We start from the raw sequence: 19,605 nt of genomic DNA on the forward strand, positions 1-19,605 counted from the left end.
TGGGTTAATCTATAGAAGGGCCAATTTCTGTGCTTCCCGGTCACTCCCCCAAAACAGGGGCCCATTGCCCCACACCCCAAAACAGGGAATATGTTTGGGGCCACTCTTAAGATGGAAACTCTGGCAGATCCAGGGCCGCTAACAATGCCGGAATGGACCACGAATAACTAGCCACTTGCTATCCTTCCAGATCTGTAGCTGGAATGGAAAGTTCTAACGGTAAGAGATATTGCAATCTTGTAACAGTTAAAGTAGGGGCCTTCCTTTTCTCTAGGGTAAAACAACATAGATCTGACAACAGATGTATAGTGGCCCCCTTAACGTTCATAGGGCCTTTTGCTCTGGCTTTCCTTTAGGTATACTTTAAACATTGACAATAATATCTGGAAGGTGACTGGCTTCTACAGTATGCAGAGCTGCACCAGAGAACTGCATGCTCCAGTTATAGTAAATCAACCCCATTTTGTCCTCACTCCCAGGAAACATCTTACAGGAGATTAACAACAAATCCCACTATAGAATAAAATATAGAATAAAACCAGTTATCTTATCTCTAGTGTTCTTAGTCCATCATGAGCAGTGTGATGTATTTAACACACTCAGCTGATCATAAACTTGGGAGGTTAGTATCTCCTCAGTAAGGTTCACAGCCACAGCTGACACAAGTCAAAGACATCTAAGGAAGAAGACAAGGTTACTGGCTTTGGATTAAAAAATCATCTCTTCGTTCAATAATTTAACGCTTTGGGACCTTGTTTTCATCATAGTACATTTCCCAATGCTGGCTGACCAGATAATAAATCTGCCACCTTCTATGTAAAATGTAGCCAATATAATGTAGATGAAAAGTGTAGATATTACAAATCTACCAGGGGATTTCATGATAATTGAAAAACTCAGATCAGTTTCCAGCAATGATTTATTAGAGCCAATGAATGAGCAGTGAAGCAAAAGAAGCTAGAGTAGAAGCATAGCCATTTTCTATTGAAAGAGGATTCAAATTTAGCAGTTTAACCTCTGCGAGTAGTTTATGTCTGCATTAGCTAAAAATAGCAAAATATTTCCTGGATTTGTAATATAGGGCGTGCATTCAGTGCTAGGACAAGGCTATCCAATGCCGGGTGGAGTAGGTGGTGGGACTAATAGCACATTGTAATGTTTGTGGAATGTGCCAATGCTTGTGGCACACCACAGAAAACTGAAGATCTGACATACTGGGCTCCACTCACAAAGCGGTATCAAGCATCTTAAAAAATGTGTTTTTCAAAAACATTTTTGCCATTCTCAAAAAATCATTTCTTCCTTCAATAATTTAAGTCACTGGGGCCTTATTTTTCAACAAAAGTTTTGATAAATTGTGCAACAAGAGAGGGTAAGTACATTGTGTTTGTGGCCAATATTTTAGATGCATGGTCAATATTCATGCTGGGTTCTCCCTTGCAGCCCCATTCTGCCAGGAGAAACTCCCCCCTCCTTCAGAATACAATGCTCTTTTGGCAAACTTTCCCTAGAAGTGACCATGGAGCATGTTTTGCCTGCGTTGGCTTTATCATGGACTTGGGTGAGTATTCGAGAAAGGAAGGACATGGGCCAATGTTGACTTAATCAGTCTCTGTTCTCTTGGAGATGACCCCACAGAGGAAGCAAGCAGCTTACTATTTTCTGTGGAAGCAGATGTTCAAGATCTAGGCTTCTCTGCATCTGACAAGAATAATGACCTCAGTCAGTCTCAACAAGAGGAGGGTATCCTAAAGGCATAAGTATATTGAATAGAAAAAGTGTAATTTAATTAACAATGATAGATAAGATAAAAACAGAGTACATTGGAATGGTTACGGTACAAAATCACCACAAAGATTGACTGTAAATTTCTTGTAATTCAACCGACGCGTTTCAGAGTATCAATGTCTCTTTCTTCAGGGGTGTTATGAGGAGGTCAATCATATATCTATAATATAGTGGTTACAAAAAGTCAGAAAGAATCTAGAGTAGACAGCACTGTTTTAATATGTATGTTTACATCAATTATGCATATATAGACCCACGTATATTGTTGAGATATCACAAGTGAAGCATTCCAATAAAGCTATTTAAAAACAAAGAACATAGGTGGAACTGTGTCTCCAAAGATTGCCTGTTTACAGTAACTGGTCTTCGCAGCATGCAATGATGTTGCACCAAAAAGGATGGAATTTTTAATAGAGCCGGGCTACCATAGGGAGCATTGGACTGCTGATAATGCTGAAGCCAAGGAAGGGCATCGCCCTGTAAGTAAGGGTAATAAGATGTAATATAGAGGTAATAGGTAGTATTGTTAAACTGACTTCTTTTCATGTGACAACACTGAAGAAATGACACTTTGCTACAAGTGATTGGTGCTTACACAATTACAGTATCTCATGGCTGTGTGTTGAATTATTTTGAGGGGACAGCAAATTTACACTGTTATACAAGCTGTACACTCACTACTTTACATTGCAGCAAAGTGTAATTTCTTCAGTGTTGTCACATGAAAAAATATAATAAAATATATACAAAAAATGTGAGGGGTGTAATCACTTTTGTGAGATACTGTAATTGTGTAAGCACCAATCACTTGTTCAATCAAATCTAGGAAAGAACAACAGGGGGCATACAAATATGGTTATAGCCCTCTAGTGGCAAGAAATATAAAATAATTAAGAATTTACAGGCAATAAAGAAGACACAGAAAACCACTGATATAAATTAACCCTATATTCACAGGAAGATGTATATTTGCACAGATCGAGGACTTGTAAGGTAAATCATAAGATTATTGACATAGATGTAAAAGTGCATGAAAATCAATACTATTTTGGTACACACAAGTTATACCAATTAATCGATTAAATACAGAAGATGTGATGAACAGCATACGTAAAAATCTATAATTGCATTTACATAAGAGTCAATAGCCATAATGGCTGGTTCTAGAGAACAGATAACAGTATGAGTCTGTCTATTGTTGGACATTAGGAGGTGGGTATATTATATTATATTTCTCTTTTATTTCTCCATACCTCCTGAGGAGAAGCCTTCGAAGAAGGGTTTAAAACAAATAACAAATGGCCTCATTGAGGCCAGGTGGTACTGTAGCTTTAAGATTGTGTATCCATCGCAGCTCCATTTGCAGGAGGGTTTTGATCTATTCCCCTCCTCTGAGGCTGGGATGGATACGATCTAATATGAGAAATTTAATTTTCGGAAATTTGCCTCCATGTACATTTTTGATATGACGGCCAAAGGGTAACTCGGGGTTGCTGGTTTGCATACATTTTATGTGCCTGTATGCACATTTCCAGAATTCTAGTTTGGTCTTGCCAATATAAAAACAGCCACAATCGCAACGTAGCATGTAAACGACTCCAATGGTTTTACAATTGACAAAGTGTCTAGGACAGAATATTTGAACGTTAGGGAGAATGGGGTTTCTTTCGGTGTACATGTATTTGCAATAATTACAAGCATCGCACATGTATGTACCTTTATATTTACATGCGTCTTTATTGGCTTCCCCTTTGTATTCGCTGATAATGAGTTTGTCCCTGATTGATGCTGCCCTTTTGAATGTAAACATGGGATGGTCCGGCACATATTGTCCAAGTATGGAATCTGAGGACAGCATATGCCAGTATTTGTTGACAATGTTGTTAATTTTGTATTGTTGGTTTGTATATCTTGTAATGTCGCGTATAGGATTCATATCATTTTTGGGTTTCTGTGTGTAGATAAGTTTTTTCCTCTCCTGTGAGAGTGCCCATTGATAGTCTCTCTTCAGAGAGGCATGGAAGTAGCCTTTCTGCAAGAGCCTGTCACAGAGTTTTTGGGCCTCTATTTTAAAACTTACATCATCAGAGCAATTTCGCTTTGTCTGCAAATACTGGCTGTAGGGTATAGAATATATTAACGTTTGGGGGTAAAAGCTTGCTGGATGGTGTTACCTGCTGTAAGTTTCCTATAAATATTACTGCCTAGGGTGCCCTCATTGCCTCGGTAGACCTCTACATCCAAAAATGCTATGCGCTCACTGTCATAGGTCATAGTAAAATTTAATGGTTGGCGTAGGATGGGGCGCAGGAGGTCCCCATTGTCATGCCCTGTATCTGGAGGTAGTGGTACCCATGAAAGGTGAAAATATTGTGCCCTAGAATGAATTCTAGGAGGGAGAGGATGAACTTGTTATAGGCCGAGTCCCCATCGCTCCCCACATTGGTGACATGTTTGACCGCTGCAAGAACTTTAGAATGGGGAATTGAGCTATACAAAGCTTCAGCATCAATCGTGGCTAGTACAGCATGTTCTGGGATATGTAAACTATCTAATATTTGCAGGAAGTGGATGGTGTCCTTTACATGAGATGGTATGGAAGTGACAAATGAACAATTGGAGATCTTTATAGATTTCAAATTTATGCAGATCCTGACTTGGACAAAAACGTAGTCCTTTTCTTAGGACTGTGATTTCATTCTCAGATATACTGTGAGAGGATAGGTTAATTACATTCAGATCACCATCAGGTAAAGCTACTTTTACAGGTGACTTTATAATGTGATCGGTGTGACCGTGTCGGGATTGGGGTGCAGGGGTTTTCACTAAAATTAAGTCCAAAAGAGATGGATCAATAAGAGCCAAATTAGTCTGATTAGGAGATGAAAGGTTAGGTAGGGAGGAAGAGCCTCCATTAGGTGTAGTGTGTGAAGAAGAAGTCCACTTGACCGTGATCGGTACATTACCTTGTACCCTGGGAGTGGTGAGGTTACACCCAGAAGTGGAAGAGTGAGGAACATTGTGCAAGGTGTCCAAGCTAGTTTTTTTCACCTTTTGGCCTTGTGTCAAATCGCCATAATATTGGCGTTTGGTACTTTATCTGCTTTTGGGTTGTTTGGATCCCATCTGTGAAGGAATAGAGGAAACATTAGGTGAGTGAGGTTGGGGAGAAGAAGCTTGCTGGTAGTGTTTAGTGGTTTTGTTATTAGTGTATTTATTTTGGTTCCATTCGTAAGCTTTTTCACTTTGGAATGTGTTTTTGTCCCGTCTAAATTTGTGTCCATTTTTGATTAGGATTTCTTTGTTAAATGTTTCTAGATGTGAGTTAAGTTTTTTTCTCCCTGTCTGACATTGACTTATGCGTTTTAAACAACTGCAATTTTTCGCATGTACTGGTAATGTCTATGTCCAAAGACATTGATCTTTTGTTATATTCACATATTAGAAGTTCCATTAAGCCTAATGAATAAGTTTGCAATACTTTCTTCCATTGGGTTTTAAAGTCAAAGTCCATGTCTTCTAACGTAAGGAAGATCTGGACTCTGAGCCCCAGGGGGTTCATGTCTTCACCGATATAGTCCTGAAAGGATCTGACATGCCAAAAAAGTAGTGATTTTTTTTCTCCAACATCCTAGACAGCTTAAGAAATAGTGATTAAATTTCTGAGTCCAATTGTTCATTATCACCAAGAAGATTAAGATAGCTTTCCATTGGAGCATCCCATACTTTTCCTGTGAAATTGGTCATAATGACCAGTGGCTGAGACGATGTTAAAAATCTATAAATTTTATAGACAAAGCAAATTTTAATTATTGTTGTAAGAGAAGCAGGGTATTAAATTCTGTGTTCTCGTATTATTGATTTGTTTTGTTTTTATTTTAATTTTAAAGGACAAGGTAAGAGCCCAGTGACAGGCTCTTGCAGAGAGGCTACTCCCACGCCTCTCTGAAGAGAGCCTATCAATGGGCACTCTCACAGGAGAGGAAAAAACGTATATACACACACAGAAACCTAAAAATTATATACATCCTATATGCATCATTACAAGATATACAAACCAACAATCCAAAATTAACAACATTGTCAATTATTGCAATTACATGTACACCGAAAGAAACCCCATTCTCCCTAGCGGTCAAATATTCAGTCCTAGACACTTTGCCAATTGTAAAACCATTGGAGTCGTTTACATGCTATGTTGCGATTGTTGCTGTTTTTATATTGGCAAGACCAAACTAAAATTCTGGAAACGTGCATACAGGCACATAAAAAGTATGCAAACCAGCAATCCCGAGTTACCCCTAGGCCGTCATACCAAAACAGTACATGGAGGCAAATTTCTCAAAATTACATTTCCCATATTAGATCGTATCCATCTGTCAGAAACCATGAATCAGACTGAGACAAATGTACAGTTAAAGCAGAGTTCCACCCAAAAATGGAACTTCCGCTGATCGGATTGCTCCCCCCCTCCGATGTCACATTTGGCACCTTTCAGGGGGGAGCAGATATAATCGTATAATCCAGGTATTTGCTCCCACATTCGGGCATAGATCACTGCAGGCTCCGCTGTGATCTACGCCATGTCTGGCCCCTCCTCCATCCGCCCCGCTGTCTTCCGGGAGACACACAGGTCCCAGAAGACAGCAGGGACCGGTAAGGATGAGCAGCACGACTGGTGCGTGCACAGTAGGGAACCAGGCTGTGAAGCCGCAAGGCTCCGCTTCCTGACTCCCTTACCGAAGATGGCAGCGCCTCCACCCGAGAGCCGAGGGACAGATCCGCTTCGGGTGAGGATATTGTGGGCGCCCTGGACAGATAAGTGTCCATATTTGAAAAGTCAGCAGCTGCAGTATTTGTAACTGCTGACTTTACAAAAAAATTTTGGTGGGACTCACTTGTTTAATAATAATAAAAAAAGGTAAACAGAGTAAACTTAGTCAAAACATAGCCAGAGTTCAGGAACCGGAATGGATAGTCAGACAAACCAAAACCTCAGGGAGCCAGACAACAGCGTAGTAGAACAGCAAGCAGGATCTGGAGCCAGAAGGAATGTCAGCCAAGCAAGTCTTTAACAGGAACATAGGAAAGCGTCTCTAGAGATGTGACCAAGACGAAGGCAGAGATCATCTGGGCTGGACAGCTTAAGTAGGCAGGACTGACGAGCAGTATATCATCAACAGGTGAGTCACTGTGGAGAGATAGGAGCTGGCAATTAGCCGACAGCTGTGCGGCCAGCTCAGAGAAGGAAGGGCTGAGCCCAGCCCTGACAGTACCCCCTCCTCAATGACCCCTTCTCCTTGGAGGACCACAAGACCTTGAGGGGGAATACGTCTATGAAAATCACAGAGGAGGACAGGGGCATGTACGTCCGAGGATGAGACCCAGGAGTGTTCCTCCAGACCATACCCTTTCCAATGCACCAGGTGTTGTATGCGCCCATGGAACCTACCGGAGTCGACAATGGACTGTACTTCATACTCCTCATGGTTCTCAACCTGTACAAGGTGAGGACGAGGCACCGAGGTGGTAAAGCGGTGGCAGACCAAAGGTTTTAATAGGGAGACATGAAATACATTTGAGATACGCATATCAGAAGGAAGGTCTAATGCGTAAGGCACTGGGTTAATACTGCGAAGACTACGGAAAGGCCCAATAAACTGAGGTGTGAACTTCAGAGAGGGAACACGAAGTCGGAGGTTGGGAGATGACAACCAGACCCTGTCCCCAACCTGGTAGGAAGGTGCAGGCAGGCGTCTGCGGTCAGCATGGAGTCTGTACCTCTCATTAGCATGCCGCAAAGCCTCATGGGCTTGTGCCCAGTGGCGTCACTAGGGTTGGTGTCACCCGGTGCCAAAAAAATTGGTGTCACCCCCTCCTCCACCAACTACCTCAGTACAGACCCCCCCCCACTAACTACAGACCCCACTCCATCAATATAGCCCCCCTCCCTCAGTACAGACCCCCTTCCATTAATATAGACCCCCGCTCATTGCAGACCCCCTTTCCTCAGTATAGACCCCCCACTAAGTACAGACCCCCCAGGACAACCCCCCCAGGACAACCCCCCCATTAGTACAGACCGCCCCCCCAGGACAACCCCCCCATTAGTACAGACCGCCCCCCCCAGGACAACCCCCCCATTAGTACAGACCGCCCCCCCAGGACAACCCCCCCATTAGTACAGACCGCCCCAGGGACAAACCTCCCTCTATGAGTACAGACAGACACATTAACACCCGGGCAGCAGCTAGAGAGGACAGTGTGCAGCTGCGCTGCCCGGGTGAAGAAAAGATCGAGACAGGCTGCAGGCAGCAGCTTAGGCGGGAGTGAGAGACAGCGGAGGAGAGAGAGAACCTGTGTCAGGCTGCAGGCACGGGCCGCCCCCCCTCCCCCCAGCGAAGTCACTGTGCGGCTGGTCTCTCTCAACACAGAGACCAGCCGCTCCGATCTCCGGCGGCTGCCCTCCTCTGACAGGAGGAGGAGGGAGGGGGGACAGGCTCTAGCAATGTAAAGCACAGCGGCGGCGGTGAGCTGCTGCGGACAGAGCTACTTCTGGACACGGAGGGGAGGAGGAGGAGGGAGGGGAGCACTCTGGCGCTTCAGCGCCCCCACCTCTGTGGCGCCTGGGTGAACTGCACCCCGTGCACCCGCCTGGGACCGGCCCTGGGTGCGTGCCGCTACCTACGGGTGTCACCCCTCTGGCGGGTGTCACCCGGTGCGGCCCGCACCCCCCGCACCCACCTAACAACGCCACTGCTTGTGCCCAAGTGGAACGAAGACCACGGAGAAGCTCCTCTAATGCAGGAATACTCTCTGGAACAAATGAGTCGGGCAACATGGAAGGTTGGAAACCATAATTCGCCATAAACGGGGACAATCGGGAAGCAGAATTCAAGGAACTATTGTGAGCAAACTCCTACCACGGTAAGAGGTCTGACCAGTTGTTATGATGGTCAGAAATATAGCAAAGTAGGAATTGCTCCAAGGACTGATTGGCTTGTTCTGCTGCCCCATTAGACTGCGGGTGATACACAGAGGAGAAAGCAAGCTGAATTCCCAACTGTGCACAAAAGGCTCGCCAGAACTGGAACACAAACTGACTACCTGTCCGAGACAATCACATTGGGTAGCCCATGTAAGCAAAAGATCTCCCAAGCAAAAATGGAAGAAAGTTCCTTAGAAGTGGGCAACTTCTTAAGTGGAATACAATGAGACGTTTTCGAGAACCGGTCAACCACCATAAAGATAACTGTATTGCCCTGGGAGTTGGGTAACTCCACAATGAAATCCACAGACAGGTGGGTCCAGGGCCTCTCTCCATTGGGTATGGGTTGTAAGAGGCCCACTGGAAGGTGTCATGGAGTTTTACTCTGAGCACAGGCAGCTACAAAGGCAGTTACATCAGCACGTAGACTAAACCACCAGAATTGTTGGGAAATGGCCCAAAAGAGTTGATTCTTCCCAGGTTAGCCAGCAGCCATGGGAGAATGGTAAGTCTGGAGCACAGCAGCACAGAGACTCTCTGGGACGAAGCAGCAGTCACAAGGTTTCTCAGGAGGAGCGTGAACCTGAGCAGCAAGAATTTGTCACCCAAAAGAGAAGTGAGACTGGTGCGAACTGTAGCCAGAATACAATCAGGAGGAATCACAGGAACCGGAACCGACTCCATCTTGGAAGTGGCGGAAAATTGTTGTGACAAAGCGCCAGCCCTTACATTCTTAGTACCGGGTAAGAATGAGACAGTGTAATTGAAACTAGACAAGAAAAGAGCCCATCGCGCCCTTCTGGGAGAGAAGCGTTTAGCCTCAGACAAGAATGTGAGATTTTTATGGTCAGTAAGAATGAGAACCGCCACAGTGGTACCTTTGAGGAGATGTCTCCATCAATGTAATTGAAACTAGACAAGAAAAGAGCCCATCGCGCCCTTCTGGGAGAGAGGCGTTTAGCCTCAGACAAGAATGTGTGATTCTTATGGTCAGTAAGAATGAGAACCGACACAGTGGTACCTTCGAGGAGATGTCTCCATTCTTTCAGGGCTAAAATGATCGCTAACAGCTCTCTGTCACCACTCTTAAAATTTCATTCTGCAGGTGACAATTTCTTGGAAAAGTAGCCACAAGGATGCATAGCGCTCTCAGAGTTAGGATGTTGAGACAGGAGGGTGCCAACTCCAGTCTCAGAAGCATCAACCTCAAGGATAAAAGCTAACATAGGATCAGGAAGTGCCAACGCAGGAGCAGAAACAAAGACAGTCTTGAGACTCCCAAAGGCCTTAATGTAGACCAACAGTGTGGATTACCGTTCTTTATGGTCATATCAGTCAGAGGCTTGACCAGAGACGAGAAGCTGCGAATAAACTTCCGATAATAGTTGGCAAAGCGAAGAAAACACTGCAGAGGACGTAAACCCATGGGTCAGGGCCTCTGTAGGACTGCTGAACGTTTCTCTGGGTCCATCGAAAAACCAGCAGTGGAAATGACATAACCCAGGAATTTAACGTGTCCACGATGGAATTCGCACTTCTCCAATTTACAATAGAGATTGTTCTCTCTTAGTTTCTGAAGCACACAACAGACCTCTGTGTGGTGGCTCTCCAGAGACTTGGAAAATATGAGGATAGCGTTGAGATAAAACACCACACATAACTGCAACAAATCTCGGAGGACATCGTTAATAAATTCCTGGAAAACTGCTGAGGCGTTACAAAGGCCAAAAGGCATTACAAGGTACTCATAATGGTCTGTTCTGGTATTAAACGTAGTTTTCCACTCGTCGCCCTCCCTAATCCTCATGAGATTGTATGCCCCTCTCAAATCAAGTTTCGTGACAACTGTTGCTCCCTTGAGGCAGTCAAATAACTCCGTAATCAATGGAATCGGATAGGCATTCTTAATCGTGAAACGATTGAGAACTCTGCAATCGATACAAGGTCTCAGTTCACCACTCTTCTTCACAAAGAAGAAACCAGCACCAGCAGGAGACAAGGATTTGCGGATGAAACCTCGAGACAGTTCGTCTGTAACATACTCCTCCATGGCCTTATCCTCCAAGACCGACAAAGGGTAAACCCGGCCATGAGGGAGTATGGCACCAGGTTGAAGGTCAATTGCGCAATTATACGACTGGTGTGGAGGCAAAATACTGGCTTGACCTTTGTCAAAGGCATCGCTAAAATTGCTGTACTCCTCCAGCAGGGAGGAGAGAGAGGAAGTGCACAGGACCTTGGCTACCCTGGAAGCATGTCTTACTGCATTGTGGAGACCAGTAGAGAACCTCAGCATGGAGCCAATCAAAAGAGGGGTTGTGCCTCTGTGACCAAGAATAACCAATAACCAGTGGAAACTTAGGTGAGGAAATAACTTGGAATTGGATTATCTCATGGTGAAGAGCCCCTACGGCCATGGAAAACGGAACAGTCTCACAAGTCACATGGGCAGGCTGTAGAGGTCTCCCGTCAAGAGCCTCAATGGCAAGTGGAATGTCACGCAGCTGCAGCAGAATCAAGTGCTTTGATACAAAGGCAGCATCAATGAACAGGCCTGCAGCCCCAGAGTAGATTAGAGCCTGTATCTCTACAGACGACTTAGCAGAAGAAAGGGTAACCGAAACCAGGGGCTTATCCTTCTGAATAACTGGGGACGAAACAATGCCACCTAACGTCTATCCGTGACAGGACCTCAAGGTTTGGGCATTCCCTGGACGGGTAGGACAAGACTTCAAAAAGTGACCTGCCTGGCCACAATAAAGGCACAATCTCTCCCTCCTCCTAAGGGTTTCTCTCATCCGCAGAGAGACGTGTGAAGCCCAAGTGCATGGGTTCATCTTCACTGACCGACTAGGTACCAGGAGGCATGGGAGGTGAGGGAGGCAAGGGTGGGACTGCAAAGCTTGGAGACAAATATACAGGAGGCTTCTGTAAGCTCTCCTTAAAGTCTGGAGTCAATGAGGATGGCAAACGTGATCAACTTCTCCAGCTCAGTGGGTATATCTCGGGCTGCTATCTCATTCTTGATGGTATCCAAGAGACCATGAGAAAAAGCTGCCACAAGGGCCTCATTGTTCCAAGCAATCTCTGCTGCCAGAGTACGGAATTCAATGGTGTAATCTGCAACAGTTCTCATACTCTGTTTGATGGTCATGAGGCACTTGGCAGCAGAAGCGACGCGTGCGGAAACGCCAAATACTCTTTTAAAGGAAGCCACAAACCCAGGGTAACTCAGGACAACAGGTTTTTGCATCTCCCATAGAGGGTTTGCCCAGGCCAAGGCTTTCTCAGAAAGCAAAGATATCACAAAACCTACTTTGCTTCTGTCCGTGGGAAACGCCTGGGGCAGCATCTCAAAGTACATCTCAACCTGGTTGAGAAACCCTCTGCATTGGACTGGATCACACCCAAATTGCTGGGGAAGTGGAGCAGAACCAGACATACCTCTTATAGAGGTAATACTCGAGGTGAGTGCCTGTACAGAGACTGGAGCAACGGCAGGGATGGCCTGCAATGCAGGTTGTACCGGTGCAACCACAGTGGGAGATGCCAGGTGAGCTGTGCGACTCAGGAGCGTTTGTAATTCCATGGCAAACTGATCCATGTGGTGATCCTGCTCATCTCATGCTGGAAAAAATATTACCAACAAGTGGATTGACTACATCTTCTGAATTCATGGCCTTCACCTACTGCCAGAAACCATGAATCAGACTGAGACAGAAGTACAGTTTAATCTCACTTGTTTAATAATAATAAAAAAAGGAAAACAGAGTAAACATAGTCAAAATATAGCCAGAGTTCAGGAACCGGAATGGATAGTCAGACAAGCCAAAACGTCAGGGAGCCAGAGAACAGCGTAGTAGAACAGCAAGCAGGATCTGGAGCCAGGAGGAATATCAGCCAGTATATTATGAACAGGTGAGTCACTGTGGAGAGATAGGAGCTGGCAATTAGTCGACAGCTGAGCGGCCAGCCCTGAAACCATCCCAGCCTCAGAGCAGGGGATTGGAAAAAAACCCTCCTCCAAACGGAGCTGCGATGGATACACAATCTTTAAGCTACAGTACCACCTGACCTCAATGAGGCTATTCGTTTTAAACCCTTCTTGGAAGGCTTCTCCTCAGGAGGTATGGAGTAGTAAAAGAGAAATATAATAATATACCCGCCTCCTAATGTCCAACAATAGGCAGACTTGTACTGTTATCTGTTCTCTAGAACCAGCCATTAAGGCTATTGACTATTATGTAAATGCGATTATAGATTTTTGCGTATATACATTTTCTCTATTTTGTTCATCGCATTTTCTGTAATTAATCAATCAATTGGTATAACTTGTGTGTGCCAATATAGTATTGATTTTCATGCACTTTTACATCAATAATCTTATGATTTACTTAACAGATCCTCAATCTGTGCAAATATACATCTTCCAGTGAATATATGGTTAATTTATATCAGTGTCTTTGTGTGTCTTTTGTAATTGCCTGTAAATTCTTTATTATTTTATATTTCTTGCCACTAGAGGGCTATGGCCATATTTGTATGCCCCCTGTTGTTTCCTAGAATTGATTGAACAAGTGATTGGTGCTTACACAAATATATATATTTTTTTTTTTTACCTTGCCAGGTTGTCTTTGGTGACTGGACTGTTGAACCGCACGGTGTTCTGCCGAGAAAATTCCCCCTGGTGGATAAGGACTCCCTGTACTGCCCAAGCGCAGCGCTTGCGCAGTACGAGCCGCCGAAAATAGCCGAAGCTGAACAGCTGAGAGTCAGCTGTACATTGCGCCTGTAACAGTACCCCTCGCGGGCTGGCTTCGCTTGCCACACTTCGGGCACAGCCTTGCTTCGATTGGCATAGTTTTATTCAAACTCTATGCCCACTTGGGTGGTGGGGCTTGAACTTGGACTCAGTGCGCAGGCGCCGTGTAGAGCTGACGATCAGCTGTTCCACTTCGGAGACTTTTGGCGGCTCCGTAGTCATTCATACTGCACAAGTGCAGCGCATGCGCAGTACAGGGGGGGTCCTTATCCGCCAAGGAAACTTTCTGGGCAAGACACCGGCACATAAAGCGACCCGAATCTGGTAATTTGCGGCTGCTCTGTATGGAGGGCACAGATGATTACCTTTTCGCCTGATCTCCATCTTGCTACTCCGGCAGGCATGCTCTGTCTGCCGGTGAAGCTTGTGTGACGGTGGGCCAAGGGCTCATGACGTCATTCCGCCGCACTGACGTTGCACATGCGCGGTTGTCACGGGGTCGTGCACGTGCAGTTTAGGAAGCCTGCCAATGACGCGCTCAGCGTCTCCTCCTCCCTCTCGAGCTCAGCTGATACCCATCGGCGAGACCTGCGATTGAAGGGGGAGGTGTATATGATAGGCACCCTGGAAGACATGGCTGACATCCACCTGAAGGTTTGGATGCCAGGACGTGTCTCCATGCGGTGGTGTGTTACTTAGTAAGGTAAGAGCAATCTAATACTTCAACTGTACTTTGACAATCTTGTACACTTTCATGTACGTTATCACTGTTTGCTTCAGAGATGACTATATCATCCCTATCTGCTCCAGTGGCATTAACATATCAATTGAATTACATATACTTGAAGCCCAAAAGCTTCCTGTGAGGGTGATTAGTACTTATTTCAAAGGAGGATAAACAATATGGCAAGTATATACCCCAATATTACACTAAGCCTAAACAAAAATGACATTTAATCAATTATAAAGCAGCCTAAACAGACAAAGTGTTTAGCTTTTGTACACACATTAATTATATTTGCATTAAACGTATTGTATTCATTTAATATGGAACATAATTCACTTTATTTGAAAGACTAAAATACAATGGAATATTATAAAAAAAAATTAATTACTATATTCAGATATTAAATCCAGATATTCATATATACACCCATAAAACTGACTGTCTGCCATGCACCTATTACTTTTAAGTACACTCTAGCTGCATAATTTCACGTCATCTCTGCATCAATAATCTGCTCCCACTTGATACAGGTAGGATATATATATATATATATATATATATATATATATATATATATATATATATATATATATATATATATATATATATATACAGTATCTCACAAAAGTGAGTACACCCTTCACATTTTTGTAAATATTTGACTATATCTTTTCATGTGACAACACTGAAGAAATGACACTTTGATACAATGTAAAGTAGTGGGTGTACAGCTTGTATAACAGTGTAAATTTGCTGTCACCTCAAAATTACTCAACACACAGCCATTAATGTCTAAACCACCGGCAACAAAAATAAGTACAGTGAAAATGTCCAAATTGGGCCCAAAGTGTCAATATTTTGTGTGGCCACTATTATTTTCCAGCACTGCCTTAACCCTCTTGGACATGGATTTCACCAGAGCTTCACAGGTTGCCACTGGAGTCCTCTTCCACTTCTCCATGACGACATCATGGGGCTGGTGGAAGTTAGAGACTTTGCACTCCTCCACCTTCGGTTTAAGGATGCCCCACAGATGCTCAATAGGGTTTAGGTCTGGAGACATGCTTGGCCAGTCCATAACCTTTACCCTCAGCTTCTTTAGCAAGGCAATGGTCATCTTGGAGGTGTGTTTGGAGTTGTTATCATGTTGGAATACTGCCCTGTGGCCCAGTCTCCGAAGGGAGGGGATAATGCTCTGCTTTAGTATGTCACAGTGCACGTTGGCATTCATGGTTTCCTCAAGGAACTGTAGCTCCCCAGTGCCGGTAGCACTCATGCAGCCCCAGACCATGACACTCCCACCACCATGCTGTACTGTAGGCAAGATACACTTGTCTTTGTACTCCTCACCTGGTTCCTGCCACACACGCTTGACACTATCTGAACCAAATAAGTTTATCTTGGTCTCATCAGACCACAGGACATTGTTCCAGTGATCCATGTCCTTAGTCTGCTTGTCTTCAACAAACTGTTTGCATGCTTTCTTGTGCATCATCTTTAGAAGAGGCTTTCCTCTGGGATGACAGCCATGCAAACCAATTTGATGCTGTGTGTGGCATATGGTCTGAGCACTGACAGGATGACCCCCCACCCCTTCAACCTGAGTCTATATATGCATAATTGATGTAAACATACATATTATACAGTGCTGTCTACTATAGATTCTTTCTGACTTTTTGTAACCACTATATTGTAGATATATGATTGACCTCCTCATAACACCCCTGAAGAAAGAGACATTGATACTCTGAAACGCGTTGGATGAATCACGAGAAATTTACAGGCAATCTTTGTGGTGATTTTGTACTGTAACCATTCCAATGTACTCTGTTTTTATCTTATCTATCATTGTTAAATAAATTACACTTTTCATATTCAATATACTTGTGCTTTTAAAGTCCATTTAGGGGATACCCTCCTTTTGTCTAGTCAGTTTGGATGTGGCACCTTATTGGGACACTTCACCGATAAAAAAACTTTTTGCTCAGTCAGTCTCAAGAACAGCATCCTAATGTCAATGTTGAGGTAGTCAACCTTCTGCCACCATCTTCAAATTCCCAAGAGCAGAGACCGATTTAAGCCAAAGTTCAGCCAATTTGACTTCGCCCAATCCACCCATCGACATACGATGTGCACGTACTATAGGTCACACACGTAATTTGGACCGAGAGCAACTTGTTTATGATCAAGAGAGAGAGGTTCCACCAGGCACAGCTACAACATCGTGAAATGTTAGACGGTCATTTAAAGGCTATTGAAAAGGATATTAAGGGCATGAAGGCATGTATGCAGGGATTCTTTACAAGTACTACAGAGTATCGACAAAAGAAACTTGACTTACTCAGACAGTGGCTTGACAAGTCTTCTGGCATTAATCCACCGCCTGATTTTGCCTCTCCTTCTGTTGCCTTTTTATAAAATTAAGCTAGCCACCAATTTTTTGCCTAATGTGTCTTTTTGATATGTGACTTTTGTATTGCACTGCAAGAAAGTGTAACGGCAGAGAGGGGTTAGAATATCTGTCCTTTTTTTCTCTCTCTCCCTCTTTCTCTCTGTGCCCTGTTAGGGAGATTTCCTCTCTATATTTCTACTGTTTGTCCTTATCAGTGAGAGTGAAAAAAATCACACTTGTTTTGTCATCCAAACAAGAGACGGTGAATCTCACCAAAGGGGCCCAGGTGGCAAAAACTGACTGACAGGGGTTCTAACATTCCATTACTGTATCCAAAATGAAAAGAAAAACAGTTTTGCCCTTAGTTATACTTTCAAGTCCTTTGGGACATTCTTTTTGGCAAGGTAATAGCTAAATCGTGGCACATGTGTGCTTTTTCAATATGGAGAACAGTCATTATGGGCTATTTACTAAATCTTGAGGACCAAGAATCAGGTGCAGCTGGTCATACTAACCAATCTGCTTCTACATTCAGCTTGTTCTATGAAGCCTGGACCATAACACCTAGTAGCTGAATGGTTACTAGGCCTAGCTGCGCATAATTGTATGTTTTGCAGTCTAAGTACATCTCCACCATTGTCATTCTAGACAATGTTGAGCCCAGTTCTTTGAATCTAAACATCTCCTCATCATTAAGACGTGGAGATGTTTAGCAATGTGTATTAAAGTGGGATGGGACAACTACGTTCCTTTGACATATATCTCATGACTTACAAATACAGTGGATTTGAACAGTTATGGTCTACCACTGGTTGTTTGGCCTAATAATAATATTGCTGGCCAACATATTGGTTTTATGTTTTTATTGTTGCCAACTTTTTCAGGGCTATATAGTGCAGAAAACCACCAGATAGTGAGATACAGCAAAACCTGCTTTTAAGAACCCCAAAGGTCCACTTAAAGACACGTCTTGTTTTAGTAATTTCTGCATTGTAGCAAGATTCTGAAGATATTGAGCACCCCAAGAGTGGTTTTAGCAGCCAGGGCAGACAAGGATAGCTATAATCACCTACAATACAGTTTGAAAATGCAATTTTTTAACAGCAATAATATATCATGATGAGTGGGTAATAACAGGAGCATTTCTTTCCTACATCTTGTATTTCATTGCTGAACATGATTGTAATGTGAAGGCCTTTTAGGCCACGTCTAAAGTGTCTTTCATTGGAAATGGTTACACAAGGATCTGGTATAGCCATTTATTTATAAGCCAAGGCTGTGCTGTGTATATTTGGTGTGCAAGGTGTGAGGAGTGAACACAGGAGTGTACTATATGAACATAGACTTCAATGTATGATGTATGTGGCATGCATTGAGACATATCTGCTAATAAAAAGTGTCTTACCAAGAATCCAGCCTTCGGTTTTTCTCTAATGCCGTGTACACACGATCAGACTTTCCAACGGGAAATGTTCGATGTGAGCTTGTTGTCGGAAAATCAGATCGCGTGTACGGGGCATTAGTGTCAAAATGGTGGTAGAGCTGTGATTGCCTTAATTTGTGGGAATCGTGGAGAGATCCTGGGAAGCCGGTGAGTACATTTCTGATGGGCATATTAGCATAGCAGACAACCTGTATGTTTAGGGAACGGTGCCTCTTCCTGTTATGGTATATGTGTTCTTTATGAGAGGCGCATGGGTACAGTCTATGACATCCATGACATTGGGAATCCCAGCTACAGCACAGAATTAATTCTTAATATGATCCCACTCCTGACGTGTGTTAGGCAGGAAGATATATTTGGGGACAATTTGGCGGAAACCCTGGCAAGGCCTTAGCAAGCCAACATGAGAAAGATGGCTGTGATACCCCCACCACCTCTCCCCCTACCATCTAATAGGAGGTCTTGCCCACAAAGCGCAGGACAGCCAGCAACTTGGTCATGGGTGGTATGGCATGACAACGCAGTGTGGGGGACTGCAGAAAAGGTCTCAACTCCCCAAAGAGAAGCATAATGAGGTCCTTAGAGAGACAAAATTTAGAGAGCTATTCCTCTTCAGGCAAAGGGTCTAGCAAGGTGCGCTGCTTAAAGGAACATGGACACATGACAACTACCCTTCTTCTTCTCCTCCCCACCTTAGAATGGCCTGAAACTCCAGCTAATTGGCCTCAAAAAGCTCCATTATCGAAGTAGGGCAATGCAATGTCAATGCAATTACATAATTGTAAGTATGGGGCCCTTTTTTAAAACATTTCCATGCCCTGCCCATTCAGGTGTGATGACCAATGTCATCACTTCCATCATTACCACAAGTCTGGACTACTACTTAATTACCACATGCATTTATTGATTTCCTTCTGTAAATGGAATTTAAAGCCTGTTCATGGGGTATTTACCGCTCTTTTTTAACGTTTTGCTGGTAAATAGCGCAGGGCGGTATTGTGAATTGACAGTTTCAGGATCGCATGCGATATTTAGGCAAAATGTTTTCCAGACACCTAAATATCACATTCAAGTTCGTTTTGTGAATGAAGCCATTGTCTCATAGAAAAATATGTGTCTAACAGTGAGGAAGGAAAAAATATTACTGTGTTGGCGGTGTCACTGGATGAAAAAAGGCCCCAGCTATGGTGGTGTTGTTGTAAGAAAAAATGTCCCATCGTCAATGGTGTCACTTAAAGGAAATAATGCTGCTGCGTTATTGTCGGTGGGGAAAATAATTTGCATCAGTGGTGGACTTATTTGATATCTATGTCAGTGGAATACAGAAGGGAGGAGGAGCTAAGATGTGTGTGTGGGGGAGGGGATGGCTGAGTTTTTTGGCTGGGTGGGAAATTGAGCGAAAATCTTTCCGTCTATGGCTGGCCTAGTCATAGCAAACACATGTGCGAATAGCAGCTCATTAATGGAAATAAGTAGAAGTGGAATTGAGCAAGTGGCTGCTGGC

The sequence above is a fragment of the Aquarana catesbeiana genome, linkage group LG01 (genome assembly GCF_042186555.1).
Source record: "Aquarana catesbeiana isolate 2022-GZ linkage group LG01, ASM4218655v1, whole genome shotgun sequence".
NCBI lineage: Eukaryota > Metazoa > Chordata > Amphibia > Anura > Ranidae > Aquarana > Aquarana catesbeiana.